This window comes from Schistocerca serialis, chromosome 3 (assembly GCF_023864345.2).
Source record: "Schistocerca serialis cubense isolate TAMUIC-IGC-003099 chromosome 3, iqSchSeri2.2, whole genome shotgun sequence".
Taxonomy (NCBI): Eukaryota; Metazoa; Arthropoda; class Insecta; order Orthoptera; family Acrididae; genus Schistocerca; species Schistocerca serialis.
Window position 1 is genome coordinate 366,164,630 of NC_064640.1, and position 23,468 is coordinate 366,188,097.

Below are 23,468 nucleotides of genomic sequence, written 5' to 3' on the forward strand. Positions count from 1 at the left end.
TGCAACAGCTGCAAATGATACTCTGGGTGCTGATGATGCTTCATCTTTTGGCTCTGGAACTATTCTTGATGGCAGTATATCTTCCTGAGGTGATGCTGGGAAAGCCTCTTCTGCTTGTGGGAGTGATGATACCCCTGGTCTTCTTCTGAAATTGTTGGTAGGTCTATTCTGGATTCTGATGTGATTTCTTGAATGACCATTGGAGCAACATTATTTCTTGATGCAAGTACTGCTGTTGCAACCGATTCTGATGAGGGTGATTTTCCTTCAGTTGATTAAGGTTTTGCTGCCCTTGGTGAAGTCTCTGTTGTGTCAGCAATTAATCCTGGTAATGCTGCCACAGGTGTTGGCTCTCTTGAATTCGCTGATGATGGTGAATTTTCTAATGCTATTAATAGTGAGTCCACTGTTGGGAATTGAGTTGTTGCAGTAATTTTGGAAAGTTGAGCTGCTGCATATGGTGGTATTTGCTGAGGTACTGAAGGTTGGACTGTTCTAGGCGAGCAATTTGTTTTTTTGGTACTTACAGGCAGCGTTTCCACAATTTTTCTGCAGAGAAGTTTCTTGCCCTTTATGTTAAGGTGCAACCTATGTCTCGTGAAGCTGTCTCTAAGTAGGAAGTCGACAGACAGAAACTGAGTATTTAGATACAGTTTACATATATTTTCGAACTGTTCATTAGCTTCGGTTATTTCTTTGTTTATGCATGATTCAAATGTAAGGTCATGTCTATGTGGAGTTCCCATGAGTATCATTGTTTTACTATTGTTAGAATCAAGTATCCTCTTCAAGTTTTGGACAGCACTCGACAATTCATTTTTATAAACGTCGTTGGCTCCCCCCCCCCTCCCCCCCCCCCCTCCCCACTATTACTGCATATTCATTTATATTTGTTGGAGACCCGTCTTTTATGTTTTTTCCGATTTCATACAAGGGTGCTCCTGGTTTCACATAACTGCAAACTTTAACATCATGATCTTCACGTAAGATTTTTGCTAATCCATGACCGTGACTATCAGAGTGGATGTTTACCTTAAGGTATTTCTTCCCTGACACACTTTTATTTGACAGTACAGTAGAAAATGAGTATTCACTATTTCTATTCTCTTCAAGAACACTGAAACAATTATTTAATGGCACTTGGACAACAGATTCATCTGGTTTTTGACGAGTGAACTTTTTAGGCCTATTAAACTCAGCACAACTTTTATTTGGCGATGTATTAACACTGTTCGGTGACTGAAGATATATCAAGTCTTGTTTTAGCTTTACTATGTCATCACACAGGATGTCAATGATTTTTTCTTTTGTTGCTAATTCACACAGAATATCATCCAAATTTTGTTGCAAAGGTCTGTGTTTACCGGGCTGATCACTAACACTTGTATATACACGAGAGTTTACATGTTCTTTTTTCCCCAGTGTTTTTAATTTAGATGTGGCATGGCACGCACATATTATCACACACTGCATTGTATATTTTGCACAGAGAACACTTAAACATGTGATTTTTACTACTAAAAACAGAACTCACCAAATGTGTATCTTCTTTGGCCGCCATCTTACTGCAGTACCAATGATTTATGATTCATTTATTGTGTATTCACACCCAAGTGATGAACACATACCTGTATATAAGGCCCAACCACATAGTTGTTGGTGCTGTTTCAATTACTTATAAAACACAACCAATATGATGTAATATGTAACTGCACTCTTACGTATCATGTTTGAATGATTGTAAAGGTGGGAAAGTGGTGTTGGAAGTGTCTTGACAAATGAAAAAAATAGTAAGATTGGTCATTGGTCAGACATGTATTTATCTACAGTATAAAGCTGCAAATCATTGCATCAAGGTGCATGAAGTCAAGGTGGCATCACCATTCTCTTTAAATGAAGCAGTCTACCTCATGATATTGCATGAAGAAACAGAGCTATTTGTGACAACACCCTTAAGAAATAATGACCCTTACTGTGTGGCCAAAAGTGAGACATTTTGGAGATGATGCAGCTTGTTTGTCATACCGCCAACAGGTGTTAAGCTCCTAGTTATCGTAATGTAGTGAGGCTGGAAATTTGGCTATTAACTTCCCTCGATTGAGATGTAGTGTAAACTGCGGTCACAGTCAATCTCAGAATTAAAGGAGTAAGGGGATTATGAATCAGGAAAATGGAAGAGGGGCCATCCCTCCATGCTCCCAGTAAAATCAGCCCATCCTGTCAACTTCCATGTGTTTAAAGAAGTGGCAAACATGATTGGGGGAAAATTTGTGGAAGCTGAATACAAATTCTAGTTGACATGGGTGCTCAGGTGAGCATTATGTTCCTGATGATAAATGGGCACAAAAGCCGTCTCACTACTGTGTAAGCAGTTAAGGGGCTGAATTAACCCTGTTGGAATGTGTTATATCAAACTAGCCATTGATGAGAGAATGTAGCAGTTTGACATGGAAGTATTGAGGAAATGAGGGAAGGATTTTGATGTCATCCTGGGGAATATTCTTCCTCACCATTTCCAGGGTGTCATTGACTAAGAATTCTGAACTGGTCAGTTCAGTGAAGTAATTCATCATTTTGGCAGCAATAACACTGGACAGGATGTTTCGACCACAGTGCAGAAATGTCACTGGGAAGCGCTTGTACATCCTCCATGTAGTACTGCTCTTTTCCCACACAGTTTCCATATTTTTAGAGACCTGAAGAAAGATATTAGCAGCTGTCGATTTGCTTCAGATGAAGCAGTGTGTGCTTTGGTCCAATCATCGTTCTGTAGACAACTGCAAATATTTTTCCATGATGGCATTGACCATCTTGTCCCACAACAGGACAAATGTATTAACAGATATGGTGTTTACTTTTGAAATACTAAACAATTTAGTTATTATTTTTCCCATCTGTCTTCCATGTCCATGCAAATGCTGGCTATATAACTAATTAATCATAAGCAGTGTACAAAGCTGACTTACAAAATCAATGATCAGGTTATAAATTTCCAGTCCAGATATGAATCATCACAGATGGTGAACTCCAGGGCTCAGTCTCAGGCTCTTTCCTCTTCCTTGTATATGTGAATAATATAGAGCCACTAATCAACTCCCTGTTGGTAACCTATGCAGATAATACCTCACTGTTATTTGTTGGCAAACAAAATGATGACTTAACACTAGTTGCAACTGAGGGACTAGATCAAATAACTACTTATTTCCAGGACTGAAGTTTGAAGGTTAATATCAGCAAGTCATAGTTACTACCATTTAAACACAAAAATTCACACCAAACTGCTGTCAGTAATATAGGTGGAATTGAAGTAATAGATGCAGAAGACTGCAATTTTCTTGATATTTACCTAGATGAAAATCTACGATGTGTAAACCATATCAATTTTATATGTAATAAAATCAGTAGTTCAAATTAATGATATAAATAAAATAGCAAGAAACATTCCACATGGGAAAAATATATTCAAAACAAAGATTCCATGACTTACCAAAAGGGAAAGCGCTGGTAGACAGACACAATAAAAAAACACACAAACACGCACACAGAATTTCAAGCTTTCGCAACCAATGGTTGCTTCGTCAGGAAAGAGGGAAGGAGAGGGAAAGATGAAAGGATGTGGGTTTTAAGGGAGAGGGTAAGGAGTCATTCCAATTCCGGGAGTGGAAAGACTTACCTTAGGGGGAAAAAAGGACAGGTATACACTCGCACACACACACATATCCATCCATACATATACAGACACAAGCCTTTTGGCTAGGGTGAAGGCATGTTTGCAGAGGGAATGTAAATAAAATTTAATGGGGTCATTGTAGGGATGTTGTGAGAGTGACATGGTATTAGAAGGTGGAAAGGGTAACATGAGGCTAAAGTGAAAATAAAAATATATAGGGAGAGATAAAGATGTGATAAAAGTCGAAAAAGTGTTGGTTTGAGATGACCTATGTTGATCCTGTGCTGAACTAAGGTTGGTGAACAACGATGGGTACAAAGGTTAGGTAGTTGTGTTGCCTCCAAAACACGTTAAAGGGTGGAGAAATTCTGGAAAATTTCGAAAAAACTGCGTGTAAATGTATTCAAAGGACTGGTTATGTACTGGCAGTTTATGAAAATGAGGCTAACAATTGTCTGGTTAAGAAATAATAACGTTTAAACCTGTGGGAAGCTGCTAAAAAATGTTCAGTTATGTGGGAAAAAACAGGAATGGAAATGAAACGAAAGTTGTTGGAAATAGCTGAAATGGTTGTTTAATGGGTGAAAGGAACTGAAGCTGTGAAATAGTATTCACGAGGTTACATGAAATGTTTGTAAACTGGGTATAGTGGATTTTATAGCAGCGGTAATGTTGAAAGCGTTATAAATTTTTAGGTTATGGTTTGGAAGTAAATTACGTATTATTGAGTATATTTAGGCAGGATAAAATGTATGGTAGATTATGGGAAAAAGGGAAGATGAATACAAAGTGAAACTACTTGTGCAAACAAAAAGAGAAAGTAAGATGACAGAAAAGATTTTGAAATGCAACAGTGACAATAACAAACATAATTGTTTGGTTCAAATTAATGATATAAATAAAATAGAAAGAAACATTCCACATGGGCTTGTGTCTGTGTATGTGTGGATGGATATGTGTGTGTGTGTGTGTGTGTGTGTGTGTGTGTGTGTGTGTGTGTGTGTGTGTGTGCGAGTGTATACCTGTCCTTTTTTCCCCCCTAAGTTAAGTCTTTCCGCTCCCAGGATTGGAATGACTCCTTACCCTCTCGCTTAAAACCCACATCCTTTCATCTTTCCCTCTACTTCCCTCTTTTCTGACGAAGCAACCGTTGGTTGCGAAAGCTTGAAATTCTGTGTGTGTGTTTTTTATTGTGTCTGTCTACCAGCGCTCTCCCGTTTGGTAAGTCATGGAATCTTTGTTTTTAATATAAAATCAGTAGTTCACTACATCTAACTAGTCAGCTATCAAAACTAGTTTCTGAACAGGCATTAAAAACAATTTATTATGAGACAATTTGTGCTCATATTCATTATGGGATAGAGATAAGGAGCTGTGATGCTAACATACATTTGGACAGACTATTAACCGTGCAGAAAAGAGCAATCAGGATTGTCCATGGAATAAGGTACAGAGACTCATGGAGGGAAATGTTTGTACATCATAGATGTCTCAATGTCTACTCACTGCATCGTACAAATTAATTACATTTTTTGTGACACACAAAAACAAATCAACCAAGTGCTTTGATATGCATGTCTATAACACAAGAAAGAAAGACTGCTATTACAAACAAAGAACTAAGCTAAAAATAACAGATCATAGTCCATGCATTAACAGCCAGATATGGTATAACAAACGGCCGAGCTCTAGAAGGTGTTGCAAAGGAAACTTGTTCAAAGTGAAACAAATCATTCTTGATTGACAAGTGCTTATACTCTTTGAGTGAGTACTAATATTAAACTAAATTGAAATCTCTTTACATTTGGTTATGTAAAATCTAAACAGTTGTAATAATTATGAAGCAATACCGCATTTTTTAGTCAAAGTAAACTGATATTTGTACCATGTATAAGTTATCACTTAGGCATGTATGAAGTTATGTGCTTTCTGTTTGTACAAAAATTGAAAATTCTGTTGTCTTACTTAGTAGATATGTATACATAACATACAGGCCTAAACAGTTAATAAAAAAATACAATAAATAAATTTCCATTTGACTCCCCTTATAAATTAGAATACTATTTTGTCATAGGCAATGCTGCAAAATGGTTCGAGCTATATCTCACTAATAGGAAACAAAAGTTCTCGATATTAGAGACCAGTCAATTAAACCATCAGTCATCATCAGACTAGGAAGTAATTACTTGTTTTGTCTCACAAGGGTCCAACTCAGTCACTGCAACTGTCTTTAAACTCTGAAAAGCCTAAGGAGGATTAGCGGGTTGGTTACACGAATAATCACACCCATTTAGTAATAGTTTATTTATTAACCTTAACACATACAAGGATCACAAAGAACTAAACTGAACATGGTGGAACAGCCAAAGATAATGCTTAGAGTCCAGAGACGAATGCATGTCGATGTTGGTGTCGACTTCATCGGTGCCACCACTTAGCGCCCCCCCCCCCCCCCCCCGCAGTACGGAGTACTCTTCAGAGGCCGGGGGAGAGGGGGGTGACTATGGCGTTGGCATGGGTGGTCTGTGGGAGCCGGGCCACAGTCAGCTCGACAGCGTCATCAGGGAGCTTTGTGGGTAGATGTCGTGAAGCAAGTTTCGGCCACTGAACCTGGAAGTCATTGAAGCGAGCCGGATGTCATACTGGGCATGCTGGTCGTGTGGCAACAGGTAGGCCGGCGGTTTGTGGGTGGGACAGAGCAATGACGACGTTGTCTCCAGTGGACGTGGCGAACACACAAAGCATGTTCTGGTCAACATCGGGTGGGAGGGGAACACATTTCACCAGATGGCAGGGAATGACGGAGGTTGTGTCATGAGCACTGGATGAAGAGAAACACATGACAAACAGTGTATAATCGCACAGTATTGAGATGTCGTGGACTATGTCCGGGGGGACAGGCACAAACACCTCGAGGGAGGGCACGTTCAAGATGGGGGGCCATGAGAAACCTGGACAAGGTGAGGCAGGGGATCGTGGAGAGGTCGAAGGACCGGCGAAGGGCCCGGCGGCGAGGGCATGATCTTAGGTAAGCTCGACGTGGGGAGCATGTAGTCACTCAACGGAGTGCGTGAGACCAGAGTAGAGGGCGAAGTCGAAGGAGAGCTCGACGATTGGAGCTGGAAGTCACTTGATCGAGTGTGTAAGTCCGACATGGAGGGAGTGGTCGGAGTGTCGTGAGCCATGACAGTGAGTGGCGTGGTCGTAGCCTGAAGGGGGGTAGAAGAAGGCTCGATATGAGCAGGCTTAAAAGTCTGTAGAGAGAGACTGTAACAGCTGAATCTTTCATCTGGATGTCATAGGTGTTGGCTGAGCGCCGGAGCACTCGGTATGGGTCGGTATATGGAGGTTGGAGGGGAGCACGGACAGTGTCATCTCGGAGCTTGACATACTCGCAATTGTCCAGAGATTTTGGGACGTGAACCTTAGGGCAGGAATGGCTGGTGGGCGGAGGGATATGGAAGTTGATGAAGTGGTGTCTGACATTGTCCACGAAGGAAGGTAAGTCAGACTGAGGGAGAGAAGTGGAAGGGCTCACATGTTCGTCAGGGAGAACAATGTTCTGGCCATATATGAACTCGGCTATTGTGCCTTTGAGATCTTATAGATCCCATGAATGCTGAGTAGCACAAGGGGAAGGGCTTCCATCCATAAAGAGTCGTGGCATCGAAGAGCCGCCTTGAAAGTGCGGTGCCAACACTCGACTAGCCCGTTACTTTGTGAGTGATATGCTGTGGTATGGATGCACTGGATGCTGCAAATGTTACAAATCCCATTGAACAGGGCCGACCCAAATTGTCTGCCCTGGTCAGTCATGATGATAGCTGGACATCCGAAAGGCGATACCCGTGACTTGACGAAAGCTCGAGCAACAGTTTCTGCCATAATATTGGGGAGGGGGACTGCCTCGACCCAGCGAGTTGTTCGGTCGATCGACGAGAGAACATAATGAAAGCCGTTAGATGGGGAGAGAGGGCCAACAATGTCAATATGAATATGCTGGAAGCGCCCAGGAGGGACTGAAAAGGCGCCGAGGGGGGGTCAAGTGTGCTTGTGTACTTTGCAGCGTTGGCACGCGATGCTGGAGTGTGCCCATTGCTTGCAGCCCTTGTTGACATTTCTCCACAGAAAGCACTCCGCTACAAGGTGGGCGGACGCACGAACACCGGGGTGGGCTAAATTATGCAATGCGTTTAAGACAGCTCAACTGAGCGTGGTTGGGATGAGGGGGCATAATGTGTGCATACTGTTGTCGCACCAGATCTCACCAGAAATGCCAGGGAAGGTGGTGCGGACGAAGTGTAGTGAAGAAGTAGAGTCTGAAATCAGGTTTTGTGTTTCCTCGGTGGCGGGTTGGAGGTTACGCAGTTCAGAGAGGTCTAACAGCAAATGGATGGCATCGACTAGTGAAAGGAAATCAGCAACTATATTGTCAGCACCCTTTATGTGTCTGTGATATGAAGTCCATGTATCTGAAGCGGCGAGGAGGCGGGTCAGCTGGCGGGTTTGTAATGGCCACAGCCAGGGGTTTGTAGTCCGTTAAAACATAGAAAGGGCATCCCTCAACGTCAGTCAAAAAATGCTTGATCGCTTTGTAGACCGCGAGCAACTCCCTGTCAAACGCGGAATATTTCCGTTGTGCATTGGTGAGCTTGCGCGACAAGAACTGCAGAGGCGAAGTTTGGCCGGCGATTGTCTGGTTAAGGACAGTGCTGATGGCAATATCGCTCGTGTCTGTGGTGATGAAAAGCTGTGCGTTGGAATGGGAATGAGGATGCACGATGGTGCAGGCCTCGGCAAGAAGATTTTTGAGGGCAGTGAAAGAGTCAGTCAGAGCAGGGGTCCATGGAATGGGCCGAGATCCAGAAGTGTTGGAGTGTGCCAAGGCGTCCGTCAGTGGAGCCTGAATCTCTGCAGCCCAAGGTAGATGTCGGCGATAATAATTAACTGTCGCCAGAAAGCGCCGGAGCTCTTTGAATGACGAAGGTCTGGGTAGGGTTAGTATTGTTTGTACTTTCTCAGGGGGCGGTGAAATACCATCAGCAGGGACCCGAAAACTAAGAAAAGTGATAGCGGGTTGATGTAGCTGCAATTTTTCCTGGTTGGTCTCGATGCCTGCTGCCGTGAGAGTGTTCATAACAGTTTGCATGTGTCGAATGTCATCCTCGACAGAGGAGCTGAACACAAGAATGTCATCAAGATATGCAAAGCAGAATTTTAGGTCAAATAGCACTTCATTGATGAAGGATTGCCAGGTCTGGGTTGCGTTTTTCAGACTGAACTGAAATAACCCAATCGAGGTGGTGATTGCTGTCTTCTTGATGTCTTCAGGTGTCATGGGGATCTGGTGGTAGGCCCGTTTGCAATTAATGACAGAGAATGTGGTGCCACCTGTGAGGGAACTGGTAAAGTCGGCAATGTTGGATATGGGGCAGGTGTCCATAATTGTTCATGCGTTTAGTTGACGGTAGTCTCCGCACATGCGCCATGACCCATCTTTCTTGGGTATCATATGTATGGGCGTAGACCAGCTACTGGCTGAGAGTTCAATGACGCCAGAGCTTAGTAGTTCAGAAACCTGATTTTTTAGGTCGGAGAGGTGCTCGGGACATAGTCGATGTGGTTTACTGGAGATCGGGGGACCTGGCATGAGGCGAAGCTTGTGAACCGTGCCTTTGGTGATGACGGAAATGTTGCCAGCGGCACGGGAAGCGGTTTGTTTAAAATGCGTGGCAGGCGAGGCATGGTTGTGGTGTTTGGAGCCAGTCGGCAGATCCGACGGGAGCTGAGGCGGCAAAGTGTCTCAGGAGTCAACGCGACAAGATGGCCGCTGGCCCAAAGCAGTGGCACCGTGTTCGGGCGAGCTCGGTAGAGCTCGTGAGCCGTTAGTGAGTCCATTGTCCGAGGGCGCGGTCTGTGGCAGCACGGTCCCGGGTGAAATGCTTGGTGCAAGTGCACTATTTGTGTTGTCAGTGGCGGTCACACGACGGCACGCAGGAGCCAAAGTTGCATAGTTTGAGGTGCTGTCCACGAGGGGCAGGGTAGGAACCGTCAGTTCAGGAACACATGACGCTCATCGCGCATGCACACTTGTGTCCGGCTGAGTGTCAAACACTGTCGTGTTAGGAGGGTGTGGCCCTGCGGAACTGTCAGTACATGTTATGGCAGTCTTGATAGCACAGTTGCGAGGGGTAGAGGGAGGTAAACACACAGAGGCTCGATTGCTGGGACTGCAAGCAGATTCGGCGCTCTTACTGACCTTGCTTTGTCCTTGCTGTAGTGTCTGTAATTCCTTCACTGCATCATACAGCTGGAGCTGTGTTTCGTGGAGCCGGAGGGAGAGCTCAAAGTTTTCCTTGCATAGGCGAGCAATGTGTTCAAGCTTGACAAGGCACTTGTGCATGGTTTCTTGTAACGTCGTTGACAGAGACCAGCATGCACGGATGAAATGAGCCAGACCGATGTGTCACGGGGAGGGGGAGGGGGCGGGGGGGGGGGGGGGGGTTTGCTCGACGGAGCACAGGGGAAGTGAGTCTTGGACGGATGATGAAACACGGAATTTTGCACTAGGTCCGGTGAAAGTTTGTGGTGTCGCAAGAAGTCATTGCCTAGTATAGGTTCGTCAATTTTGCACACTAAAAAAGTCCTCTTGAGTTTGTGGTTTGTGGAGAGTAAGACGACGTGGGAAGTTGAACCCGAGCATTGTAGTTTAGTTGAATTCACGGCTCGCAGTGAAGTATGATGAGGGCTGGTGTTCGACGACGCTAAGGACGTAGGCAGCAATGAAACATTGGCGCCTGTGTCCACTAGGAAAAGGTATCCCAACGAAATGTCTTTAATATAAAGTCGGCCGCATTTTTGCGGTCGTTCCCAGATAGAATGGAGCACTGGGGGGGTGCCTGTCATGTTACGCGCAGGAGATGGCATCTGGACCTACCTGCAGTTGGCGTTTGGGAAGTAGCAGGGTGGTGTGCAGTTCCGTGCTGCCTCATCAAACCGTGTGTGGAAGTAACAGTACGGGTAGTGCGGTTGCATTTCCTGCAGAAAGTTTGTTGCCAGTGGTGGTGGCCGAGGTTTGGTAGCTGCAGCAGATTCAGTTGCAGGAGGGGGCGTGACCGTGGGCGGAGCCAGTGACATCCCAGTTGCTTGTTTACTGCTTCCCGGAGCAAGCGGAACGGTAGGCACAGGCCGCAGGGTGATGAGCCTGAACCTGAGACTTGTCAGGTAGGCAGTGCCTGGTAAAATAGAGCAGTGATGCATTGTGTAGCTTGTCAGCAATTGTCATTCTTTGCTTGACAGGTTCAGGAGACCTTTGAGCCAGAAGAAAGCAGATGTGAGAAGATAGTTTATCTGACCAGATGGCGAGGAGAGCTGTGTCAGAGAATAGATCAGCGCTGACCAGGGCACGTAGCCATCTCCAGAGCTGGGAAGGTTTGTCGTTGCCTAGTTGCTCGATGTGGAGCACTTGCCGTATCGCTGCCTCAGTTGAGCATGCAAGCCGATGTAGAACTGTCTTTTTGGCTAGAGTGTACTGGGTAGATGAGTCTAGGGCGTTGACCAGGTCAGCAATCAAGTCCTCCTGGTCGTGCAGGTGGGTGATGAGGCACAGAAACCTGGTTGACTCATCGAGTTTGTAATGGTCAAACACTTCGCCCACAATTTTGAACCAGGTTGTTGCTCTGTCGGGATTAAATGGCGGCAGCAGTGGTAAGCGTTGTAGAATGTTCAGAAGAACAGGTTGAGTTGAGTTCATTGGGGCACTGCCTGAATCGAGCTGTTGTTGCTGTAGTATTCCAGGAGAGTGTGCCTCCAGGGGATGAGGCAATGATGGCTGTTCGGGTGGCAGCGTGAAGGTGACACGTTGTGGTTAAGCGCGATCCGTCATGACGCAGAAGGCCGATGCAGGTGAGACACCGTAATGTGTCGATTGCAGTTGCGGAAGCTCAACATGTTGTGGGTGTGTTTGGATTGACGCGTCACGGAAGACCAACATGGATGAGACACCGAGATGTGCCGAGAATGGTAGCGGAAGCTCGACTGGAGCCGGTGTGGAGGCGACAGGTGAGAAAAAGTTCAAAGTTTGAGAACACGTGTTAGTCTGCGGAAAGCTCGACATATGATCAGAGCCGGGGCCACCTGTGTCGCAGGGAGGCTGCGGAGGTGTGAGCTGTCCAGAAGCACAGTGTGGGAAATGATGTCAAACGTGGGACAGAATGTGTGAATGTTCACTGTTCATAGTCACTCCACTCAAAACGGTGTGCAGATAAGGTGAATGTTGTAGCACAAAACTCTGAGGCATAGCAGTGGGACAGAGGTGGAGGTCAGGCACAGATAACAAGTTATTGTTGCTGTTGCAGGCCTAGGTATTGAAGTAGGAAGGCATATGCTGATGCTAAACCGAGGCAGACGCGGGCATGGTCGGATGCTGAGGAGGTAGACCTGTGAACGAAGCAGTTCCAGCCACGTGGCAGGTATCCGCATGGTACTGCTTGGATTACGGCGTGGCAAATCGTTGGCCTGGCGGTAGTAGGTTGTCCGATGAAGCATCTGCAGAAATTGGCATTGGTCTCACACTGCATGGAGATCCGTAAGAGGTAATTGCACAGTCGATGAGGAAGGGCACATGTGGTGGGAACAAAGGCGTTTGATAGCCAGAGTCATGCGCACTCCTAACCTCACTTATTGTTGCAGGCTCGAAAACATCCGGCAAAATTGGTGGAATCATCGAGTGAGAGGCATCATGTTGTAGCCCTGGCAGGTGTATATCACCCGCAACATGATGCATATTGATTGCAAAATCCGGCATTAGGCACTGGGCCGAAGTCATTGTTCGAATGCTGTGTCGATATAATACATGCAAAAATAACCGACGCGGAGGTCGTGGACACAGTAAAACAGTGAAAACGGAAGACGTTGCAACTCAGGGTCACCAGTAAGGGGGAATACTGGGTTGGTTACACCAATAATCACACCCATTTATCAATAGTTCATTTATTAACCTCAACACATACAAGGATCACAAAGAACTAAACTGAACATGGCAGAACAGCCAAAGATAATGCTTAGAGTACAAATATGAATGCATGTCGATGTTGGTGTCGATTTCATCGGTGCCACAAGCCTTACTGCAGACAGTTCAATACATGTAAGAGGTTTTGCACCCAGTATATGCATAAAGTATGAAGAAGCACAATTAAAATAGATTCACATTGTTACATTTTTGGGATTACAACTTGATAATAAATTCAGTTGGGAGGGCTGTATTACAGAACTCCTGAAACACCTAAACAAATACTTAATTGAATGTGAAAGTTTCAGACGTATGTGACATAAAAATAAAAGCTAGAATACTTTGCTTACTTTCATTCCACAATGTCATATGGTATTATATTTTGGGGTAATCTTCATATCAAATAAAAATCATGGAATACACTGTAAGAGCATGGAAATAAAGTACACAAACATTCACCCTACAGTGTTGTACACACTTCCCCCATCCACTAATTCCACGTGCACAGCTCATTGGACATGTGGAATAAAAGCCGATCTTTAAAGTTGGGTGGTGCTTGCGTCATCACCAGTCACACTTCATCTGTGCTGTGTTTGATTTGATAGGCTGGCAGGTTGTTGACTGCTAGAGTGTATGTGTGTGTTATATTATTAATAAAGTTATGTAAAAGCAACTGCACCACGGCTATGAATACTGATAACCTGCTCACCCTGATGACCGCACACCCCAGCACCACTCATCCTGGACCAGGGATCCCATATAAATTGTTGTCAAAAGTGGGATTATCAGTGTTCCCATACCTGTCACTATTCCTGAGGAGAGAAGAAAACCTACAGTCTTCTATGGGGTTTAACAGAGATTTGTATTATTCATGAAAGTTTGTGTGTGGTATCTGTAGGCCTACATGGAACCAGCACAAGGATGCAAACACCATTCTTCTGTTGGAGAGAACATCTCTTTGGCAATGCAGCAGAACAGGATCTAGCACTGAAGATAGGACTGCTGCAGATACTGGCTGTGCTTGGTGTGCATGTGAACAGTAGTGGTAGCAAAGTATTAATAACTAGAGTAACTGGGTAATCAGTCATGATGGACACACAGCAAGGTGAGGATTTGCGGACTGTTATAGTGCAATTACACTTAAAAATTCAGCAATTAAAAGCAGTTACAGAAGGTAGAAGGGATGTGGGTCAAGTAAATAGCAGAGTTTGAAATATAACCATTGAAACTACAGTTGACTCATTAGTAATTAAGAAGGCTTTTTTATCCCTACAGTTCCCATCTTCTGTGGAAGATCAGATGAGGATGTTCAGATGCTTTTTAGTAAACTGGAAAATGCAGCATGTTAAGGAACCTGGAGTGACTCAGACAAAGTAACTATAGCAAACCTGTGAATACAACATGATGCACTCGATTTCATCATGTGTGATGGTGCATGCAATCTGTAGCATACTCATTACTTGTACAGATTTAGCCTTGGTACTTATGCCTCCATTGAATCTGCCTAAAAAGTTGGTGATGGGCGTGATATACTACTAATAATATAATCACACTGGAAATGTGTAGTTCAAAAACTTTAGTCACAGTTAGATTTGAATAATTTGCTGTTTATGGCCAAATAGAGTCTCACCTATTTATAATTATAGGACAGGTAAACATAGAGCCACATACTACACTTGGTGGATGTCTTATAGTGTTACTCAAGTGCCGTAACCTAACCCTGAGGTAACTGTTCACAAAAGTTCAGGTGTGGAAAACAATAGTCATGAAATTACTATATATAAAAAAAGAAATGATCATCTGGCATTGATGGCTCGCAGGCCCCATCTGGGGAAGTTCGACCACCAAGTTGCAAGTGTTATTTCAGATGATGCCACATTGGGTGACTTGGGTGTCAGTGATGATGAAATGATGGTGAGGATAACACAACACCCAGTCCATTAGTAGAAAAAAAATCTCCAAGACAGCTGAAAATTGAGTCCAGGCCCACTGCATGGTAGGCAAACATGTTACCACTCACTGAACGGGTGGGCAATAAATTGTTAAAACACTGTCTTTCAGAACCAGCTTTCAATTAGGCATGAACGTGATGTGCACAGTATTTTCATTTGGAAAGAACACAGTTCACAGTGTGATCCTATTGACACAATAAGCATTATCGAAGTTTGACATAGTCCACAATAATAATTATGCATTCAATGCCCAATTAATCATTTAAACAGTCAATAAATCATTAAAAAACTCCTGGACACACAATTTAGATAAAACATGGTAATTTTCAGAACAGCTGCTTGTACTAAATCACCTGTGGTACATTTTCCTGTGTTGTTAGACATAGATCTTGTAAGTTTCATAACTCTTGCAGACTGACCTACAATGGCATCCAACTCACATCTTTACAGTAACTAAAATCAAAGTTAGCTGTTGTTGTTTGCTAGATTTTCACAAATTACAAGTAAAGGTTTACATTTTTGAGTAGCTGACTGGTAGATGGAGATTCATTTTAACAAAGACTTTCAGATATAGCAATAATTTCTGTTGAATTAATTAGTTTGCTAAAATATGGGATTCTATGTTTTAACTAAGGATGCTAATTACTCCAGATTTAAATGAGTGCAAATGTTGCTAACATATTTCATTATTGCTTGTAGGAGTAGCTTTATCATCTACTTTATCAAGGTATTAGTAAATGGGTATATGTTTGCATGTGAACAATGATAATGAAACTTGAACTTTCTGATTATTTGTAATTAACACATTTCATTGGCGAACTATCTATCTCATTAACTTTTGTTAACTAAAGTGATGTAATAGAGAATAAAATTAAGCTGGATAAGCCCTAGGTCAATATTTGAGGTTTTTAGATATTGTGCACCCACTGTATCAATGACAGTATTTAAGATATCACAGAGTTAAGAAAAAAAATAATAATATGGTGTGGTGGGAAAAAGGGGAGCGGGTGGGGGGGGGGGGGGGGGAGGAGAAACACATAATAGCTGGAAAGGATGCATCTCCTTCGTTATATCACCTACACATTGATTTATATAGAAAGATACTGCCAAATAGCTGATTATATAATCCAGTGCCTTGACAATTACCTACAAATTTAAAAAAGTCACTTATTCATATTCAAAGTTGTTTTGGTTAGCAAAACTGGCATAAATTTGCAATACATTGGTACACAAACTGTTCAAAACACATTTTTCAAAATGCTACTTAGTGTTTCCCAATATTGGTCAGTGAACTCAAATGACTGTCTTTCTTATAATTATTGACCATAATTAGCAAAACTATGTTCCTTTTACAGAGCATCATTTTTACTGCAAACACAAACAGTGAGTACTAATTGGATATGCAGCAGAATGTTATAAGTACTTCATCAAGATACCATTCTCTTATTCATTTTAGGAAAAATGAAGACACCGGGTGCAACTGAGAGAAATGAAATACATTCAATGGTGATAAGTGAAAATTTTGGCCGGACCAGAACTCAAACCTAGATTTCCTACTTTATGTGAGAGGCCACCTTAGCGACATCAACCATTCAGACATGTTTCACATCGGACTCAAATTCTCAAACAGATACGTGCTAGTAGCATCTATTGTCCATTAACCCCTTTGCTTACAGATTTTGGCTGAGTCCCACAAGATAACACCAATTAAGCTGAAACAGGCTTTCCATGTAAAATATTAAACGTATTACCTTATTGCAACTAGTTTATTATAAACAGAAATTTGATTTAACTCTTCAGGCTTTGCCGGTGAGATCTTGACGTGTGGAGTAATCGGGTCTACTGCCGGATGTTTGTGTCGCTCTGGCACAATATTTCGGCCACGTAACTCGTTGCCTTCTTCAGGTGCTACCTGAGACTGCCATGTTGGAGGATCTTGTCCAGTATTTATGCCCAGAGGGCGCTGGGTGCTCTCTTTGCCGTCTGCGCCCGCCTGGCACTAATTGTAATGTGTTGTCTCTTCCCCGGTGTTCCCTCGGACGTCCGCGCCCGACTTGGGCACCATCTGTGGCAGCTCTCTGAGGCTTGTCATGTGTCGGGTGTTCTGTTAGCAGTCCGCGCCCGTCAGGTGCTGCTCCTGAGGTTTTTACCCCTCCCTGGTGCTCCCACGGACGTCCCCGCCCGGCTCGTACACCATCTGTGGTCGTGGCAGTTGTCTGGGGCCGAACCCGCATGTGGCGTTCTGTTCATGGTCCGTGCGTGCTTGGTGCTTCTCCCGAGGTGTTGGCACTTCCGCGCCCACATAGTCCACCATCTGCAGTTGTGGTAGCTGTCTGAGGCCCATCTCGCGTCGGGGGCTCTGTTCGCGGTCCGCGCCCACCTGGCGCTGCTTGTAAGGTGTTGTTTCTTCCCCGGTGCTCCCTCAGACATCCGCGCCTGACTTGGTCTCCATCTGTGGCAGCTCTCTGAGGCCTATCCTTTGTTGGGCGCTCCATTCGCGGTCCGCGCCCGCCTGGTGCTGATCCTGTGGTGTTGGCACTTCCCTGGTGCTCCGACGGTCATCTGTGCTCGGCTCGTCCATCATCTGCAGTTGTGGCGGCTGTCAGGGGTCCATCCTGTGTCGGGAGTTGCGTTCGTGGTCCGCACCCGCCTGTCGCTCCTCTTGCAGTGTTACTACTTCTTGAGGAGTTTGTTGGTTCATTTCGTTGAGCCCTGATAAGCTCCAGAGCTGGACTCCACGCCGGTAACCGCTGTCTCGGTTTATTAGGTTGTCTGTGACTTTGATCTCGATGGCCTCCTTTATGACACTGTCCCAAAATCTTGGCGTCTGTGTCACAATTTTGGTGTTGCTATAGTCCATTGAGTGGCCGAGCTCCAGACAGTGCTCCGCTATGGCAGATTTTGTTGCCTGTCCGAATCTGGTGTGCCTCTGGTGTTCTTTGCACCTGACGTCCACCGTCCTGGTTGTCTGGCCAATGTATGACTTTCCACACTGGCACGGGATGTTGTAAATGCCTGGTTTACGTAGCCCCAGGTCGTCCTTCACACTCCCTAGCGTGGTCCCAATTTTGGAGGGTGGACAGAAGATACTCTTTATATCATATTTTGAAAGAATTCTGCTGATCTTTGCAGAAATAGGTCCAGCATATGGCAGGTAGGCCACCTTCTTCACCTCCTCTGGCTCCTCTTGTGTACCCTGTGGTTGACTGGTAGTACGAAGTGCCCTTTGGATGTCTGTGGAGGAGTATCCATTTCTGCTGAATACCAGCTGTAGATGTTCTATCTCTGTGGCCAGACTTTCCGTATCTGACAGAGCTTGAGCCCTGTGAACTAATGTTTTCAAGACTCCATTCTTCTGTGCTGGGTGGTGGCAGCTACTGGCTTGAAGGTATAAGTCAGTGTGGGTGGGCTTACGATACACACTGTGCCCCAAAGTGCCATCTACCTTCCTCTTGACCAGGACATCCAGGAATGGGAGTTGTCCATCCTTCTCTAGCTCCCCAAGTATAAAATTTACTATGGAGCTAGAGTCTGGCTCTGGAGCTTATCAGGGCTCAACGAAATGAACCAACAAACTCCTCAAGAAGTAGTAACACTGCAGGAGGCACGCCAGACGGGTGCAGACTGCAAATGCAACTCCCGACGCAGGACGGGCCCCTGACAGCTGCCACAACCGCAGATGATGGACAAGCCGAGCACGGACGACCATCAGAGCACCAGGGAAGTGCCAAAACCGGAGGATCAGCGCCAGGCAGGCGCGGACTGCGAATGGAGTGTCCAACAAAGGACAGGCCTCAGAGAGCTGCCACAGATGGAGACCAAGTCGGGCGCGGACGTCCGAGGGAGCACCAGGGAAGAAACAACACGTTACAAGTAGCGCCAGGCGGGCGCGGACTGCGAACAGAGCCCCCGACGCGAGATGGGCCTCAGACAGCTACAACAACTGCAGATGGTGGACTAGGCGGGCGCGGACGTCCGTCGAAGCACCAGGGAAGTGCCAACACCTCGGGAGAAGCGTTAAGTGGGCGCGGACCATGAACGGAACGCCACATGCTGGTCCAGCCCCAGACAACTGCCACGACCACAGATGGTGGACGAGCCGGGCGCGGACGTCCGTGGGAGCACCAGGGAGGGGTAAAAACCTCAGTAGCAGCACCTGGCAGGCGCGGATCGTGAACGGAACGCCCAACACAGGACAGGCCTCAGAAAGCTGCCACAGATGGCGCCCAAGTCAGGCGCGGATGTCCGAGGGAACACCGAAGAAGAGACAACACATTACAAGCAGCGCCAGGCGGGCGCGGACAGTAAAGAGAGCACCCAGCGCCCTCTGGGCATAAATACTGGAAAAGATCCTCCAACACGGCAGTCTCAGGTAGCACCTGACGAAGACAACGAGTTACGTGGCCGAAATATTGTGCCAGAGCGACACAAACATCCGGCAGTAGACCCGATTACTCCACATGTCAGAAATGTGATTGTATTTAATTCTATTCATATACCCTGCAAAATGTAAGTGTTCATAAATAAAAAATTTCAGGAGTTACATCTGTGTGTGCTCTATAAAATGCATTGTATGGCAATGTAGGTGCATAGTCATCATCATGACTGAGTGGATGAAACATCCCTATCTAAAGAGTCATTTAGTAACCAACTGGTCCTGCAATGATGATGCTGGAAACCGGAAGAAGAGGAATGGCTCATTACTTCATGTGGAGATTGCAGGAATAACTCACAGTATATTTTTATGATTATAGCAAACTATTGTATGTTCTAGGCATCTGTAGCTATGGTAATACATTTTACAAAAAGAACGTTGTTTACAGCTGTACAAAATTCTTTAACAAGACATGATCAGAAACTTCCTGGCAGATTAAAACTGTGTGCCCGACTGAGACTCGAACTCAGCACCTTTGCCTTTCGTGAGCAAGTGCCCTACCATCTGAGCTTCCGAAGCACGACTCACACCCGGTCCTCACAGCTTTACTTCTGCCAGTATCTCATCTCCTACATTCTAAACTTTACAGAAGCTCTCCTGCGAACCTCGCAGAACTAGCACTCCTGAAAGAAACGATATTGCGGAGACATGGCTTAGCCACAGCCTTGGGGATGTTTCCAGAATGAGATTTTCACTCTGCAGCGGAGTGTGCGCTGATATGAAACTTCCTGGCAGATTAAAACTGTGTGCCCGGCCGAGACTCGAACTCGGGACCTTTGCCTTTCGCGGGCAAGTGCTCTACCATCTGAGCTACCGAATAACGACTCACGCCTGGTCCTCACAGCTTTATCTCTGCCAGTATCTTGTCTCCTACCTTCCAAACTTTACAGAAGCTCTCCTGCGAAAGGCAAAGGTCCCAAGTTCGAGTTTCGGTTGGGCACACAGTTTTAATCTGCCAGGAAGTTTCATATCAGTGCACACTCCGCTGCAGAGTGAAAATCTCATTCAAGACATGATCAGTTTCATGACCTATAGCCCATCCTCAGGTGTACATGTTACTTTTGTTCATTAAAGATATCATTGTAGGGTGGGAGATGAACCAAAGCCATCCGCCATAAAAATGAAATCGAACAGATTATTCAGATGCTGGCCATATGCACAGTGACAACGTAATGTGGGTAACTGCCATTTTACCAGCAAAGCTTGGGTCCTCTTTCCACCATACATTGATATCTTTAATGACTAAAAGTAACATGTACACCTAAGGTGGTGTCTATAGACCATAAAACTGGTCATGTCCCATTAATGAGTGTTATACAGCTACAAGCAGTATTCTTTTTTGCAAGATGTTTCTAGTCATTAATACAATAAAGTTATTGAATGAAGTCCAATATAGATGGAACTTTGATGAGATTCTGCCTAAAAGGCAGTGTACTGAAATGTAATTGCGAGTGTACATTGTAGTCTATGAATAAATTTGCACGTGTGCAGTGTGCTTATTCTGATGGGATGAGCACAAGTCAAACATTTGTTTATATGTCAACAGAAAAATAGAGACAATCAATGCAAGTTAATGGAATTGGACAGCAGTGTCAAGGCAGCAGCTGCAAGAGGTGGAACTCTCCTGAATGATGAATCCAATGAAGTGAGTAAACAATCAGCATAAGGTTAACATAATTGGACAGCATTATCAAAGCATCAGTTACAAAAGTTGAATTATAGAATCTATCACCATGAGGCATATGTTGAGGGAAAAAGTGAAGGACTCTATTGAAGTGTCAATGCACAGTTAACAGAATTGGATGGGTTTATAAATGCAATAGGTATGAAAATTGAACTGCACAAATCCCTGAAGGGAGGGACAAATGATAGTCCATTGATATGAATCTGAGACTGAAGAGTTAAGAGGGTGACCAAACCATCAGCACAGCTAGGCCTCCAGAGTATATAAAATGGCTATGAACCCCAAGTCGATTAAGTACATGACATAATGTCAAAAAATACTAAGCCATAGAGGTGCGGGAAGCCATTTGTCACAAACTATGCTACTTGTTGGACGTGGTTATCCTATGTTATTTTACATGGAAAGCAAAACAAGACTTCTTACTTTAGTATGTAGATAATTACCATAACTGAACCTATAAGAAAATATTATATATCAACTGTCACAATAGTTTACTTCAAATAATACAAAGTAGTAGGATGTGTTTCATGTTATTCTGTACTTTAACTCAAGTCACTATTTCACATAACTGAATCAAAAAGTAATTTTTCAGTGTCAAAAAAACACCAAGCCATAGAGGTGCAGGAAGCGATTTGTCACAGACTGCAACTCTTAAAACTGGGATGTCTGGAGTGTGAACAGTGTCTCTCTGAAATGTTTAGATCTGTAACAGAAAGTATTAAACAACTCTTGCAGATGATGGTGGCAGATGGTGGTAGAAGTAGTCAAGAAGAAGTGGCTGCAGAAGATGAAGGATATACTATCACTGATTTTATCAACCGTCACAGTACTAGTGAATTAGATACGACAAAAGTGGTCAGCTGAGATCAGTCATATATTTTGGAAAAACTACATATATGCTTAAAGAAGGACAGAATATACATTAAAAACAGGGAGTCTGAATGGACACCTGGGTTAGTGGAGCAAATACTGCCAAAATCTTCAAATCACCAGAAGTATTTGCTGAGAGAGAAGAGATCATATACTGAAATATTACATATGACTCATGCATGTAGGCAAGACAATGCTCCAACAGAACAACTAAAAAGCACAAATTGTAGGACATACATTAACATTATTTGGCCAGTTTTAAGCAGTGAACATAAAGAAGGCCAAGGCGTTGATATTGAGCATAAAAAGCTGAACATGCTATCACTGAAGTATGTGTACTAAGATGATTCTAACAAAATCGCTACAGAGAATACAGCTGAAACAAACAAAATATCATCATTCGTTTTGGAGGTTCAAGAAAGATGCAGCATTGAATTATAAGAATGGAGATGGTAGTCCATGAACTCGACAGGCCCACTAGCAAAATTCTCCCATGCAGATGAGTCATCAAATGTGGTTTGGATGATTTATGGCAGACTGATGTCATGGATATAACAGAATATTCATGATAGTTTAAAGGGTTCAAATATATGTGAATGATTGTAGATATGCATTCCAAATTTGTCTGGGCCCTTCCTGTGATGACAAAGACTGGGAGGGATGTTGACAGGTGTTTGAACAGTTGCTGCAGACTGGACAGAATTGGTGTTCTGACATCCTGCAAACCGACTGGAGAGGTGAATTTTACTATAAGTATTTCAAGTCAGTACTGGAGCAATACAGAATACACCACTACTCAACATTCTCCCACATGAAAGTGAGTATTGTGGAATGTCTGAACAGGACAACTAAAAACCATATGTGGATGCAATTTAATCTTCATGGTTCATATGCATGGTTTGACACTCTCTCACAAATTATTGGGGATTATAATCAAACCAAACATTGTATGATTAAGATGAGACCTAAGATTGCATGTAACAATGGACTTCTAAATACAGCACACAATTATACTAAGATGGTGCATCCATGCAAGCAGAAGTTCAATGTAGGTGACCTCGTGCTTATTTCAAAATATAAAACTGCATTTGAGAAGTGTTACCTCCATAACTGGTCAATGGAGATATTTACAGTGTCCAAAGTACAGAAAACTTACATCTTAAAGGGCAGCTACAATGAAGAAATCACACAGAGTTTTTTCACAGAGGAATTACAGAAAAGTTCTCAACCAGATGTTTTTATTGGAGAGCATGTCATAAAGCACTGCGGGAACAGGGCTTTTGTGAAAAACTTGGCTTTCTAGCACCAAAAACCAGTTGGGTGAACATTTGTAATTAAGGTGTGCAAGGAGCGTGATTTAGCATATGCTCCAAATCAAGTTTTGGCAGAACGTAATGTTGCAGATCGAATTTTAGCCAACAAAGCCAAGTATATACATCAAACAAGGAATATAGGCATAGGATAGCATATTGCAGCATTTGCAATTGATAAAGCAATGTGTGCCAAACTTCAATTGGGTGATGGAATAAATTCCAAACAGATTGTTAAAATGGTTCATCATATGCTAAAGAAGAAGGAATCTACAGGGTGTTGAAAAATTGTTTCCTATCAGTGGTGGTAGTGGTGAGAAGTGTCCAGGAGATGAATAAGAAGAAGAAAGGAGTAAGAAGCTGTGTTGAAATGCCTAGCATCATGCCATCACCTAAGACTTCTGGTAGAATTATCCCGTTTCTAATTACAGCATTAACAGGGTTATCAGCAGTTGGCTCATTGGCAGGAGGAGCTGTTACCATGTCCTGAAGACTGCAGAATGCACAAAACATTGAGGAAAAACTACAGAATCTAAA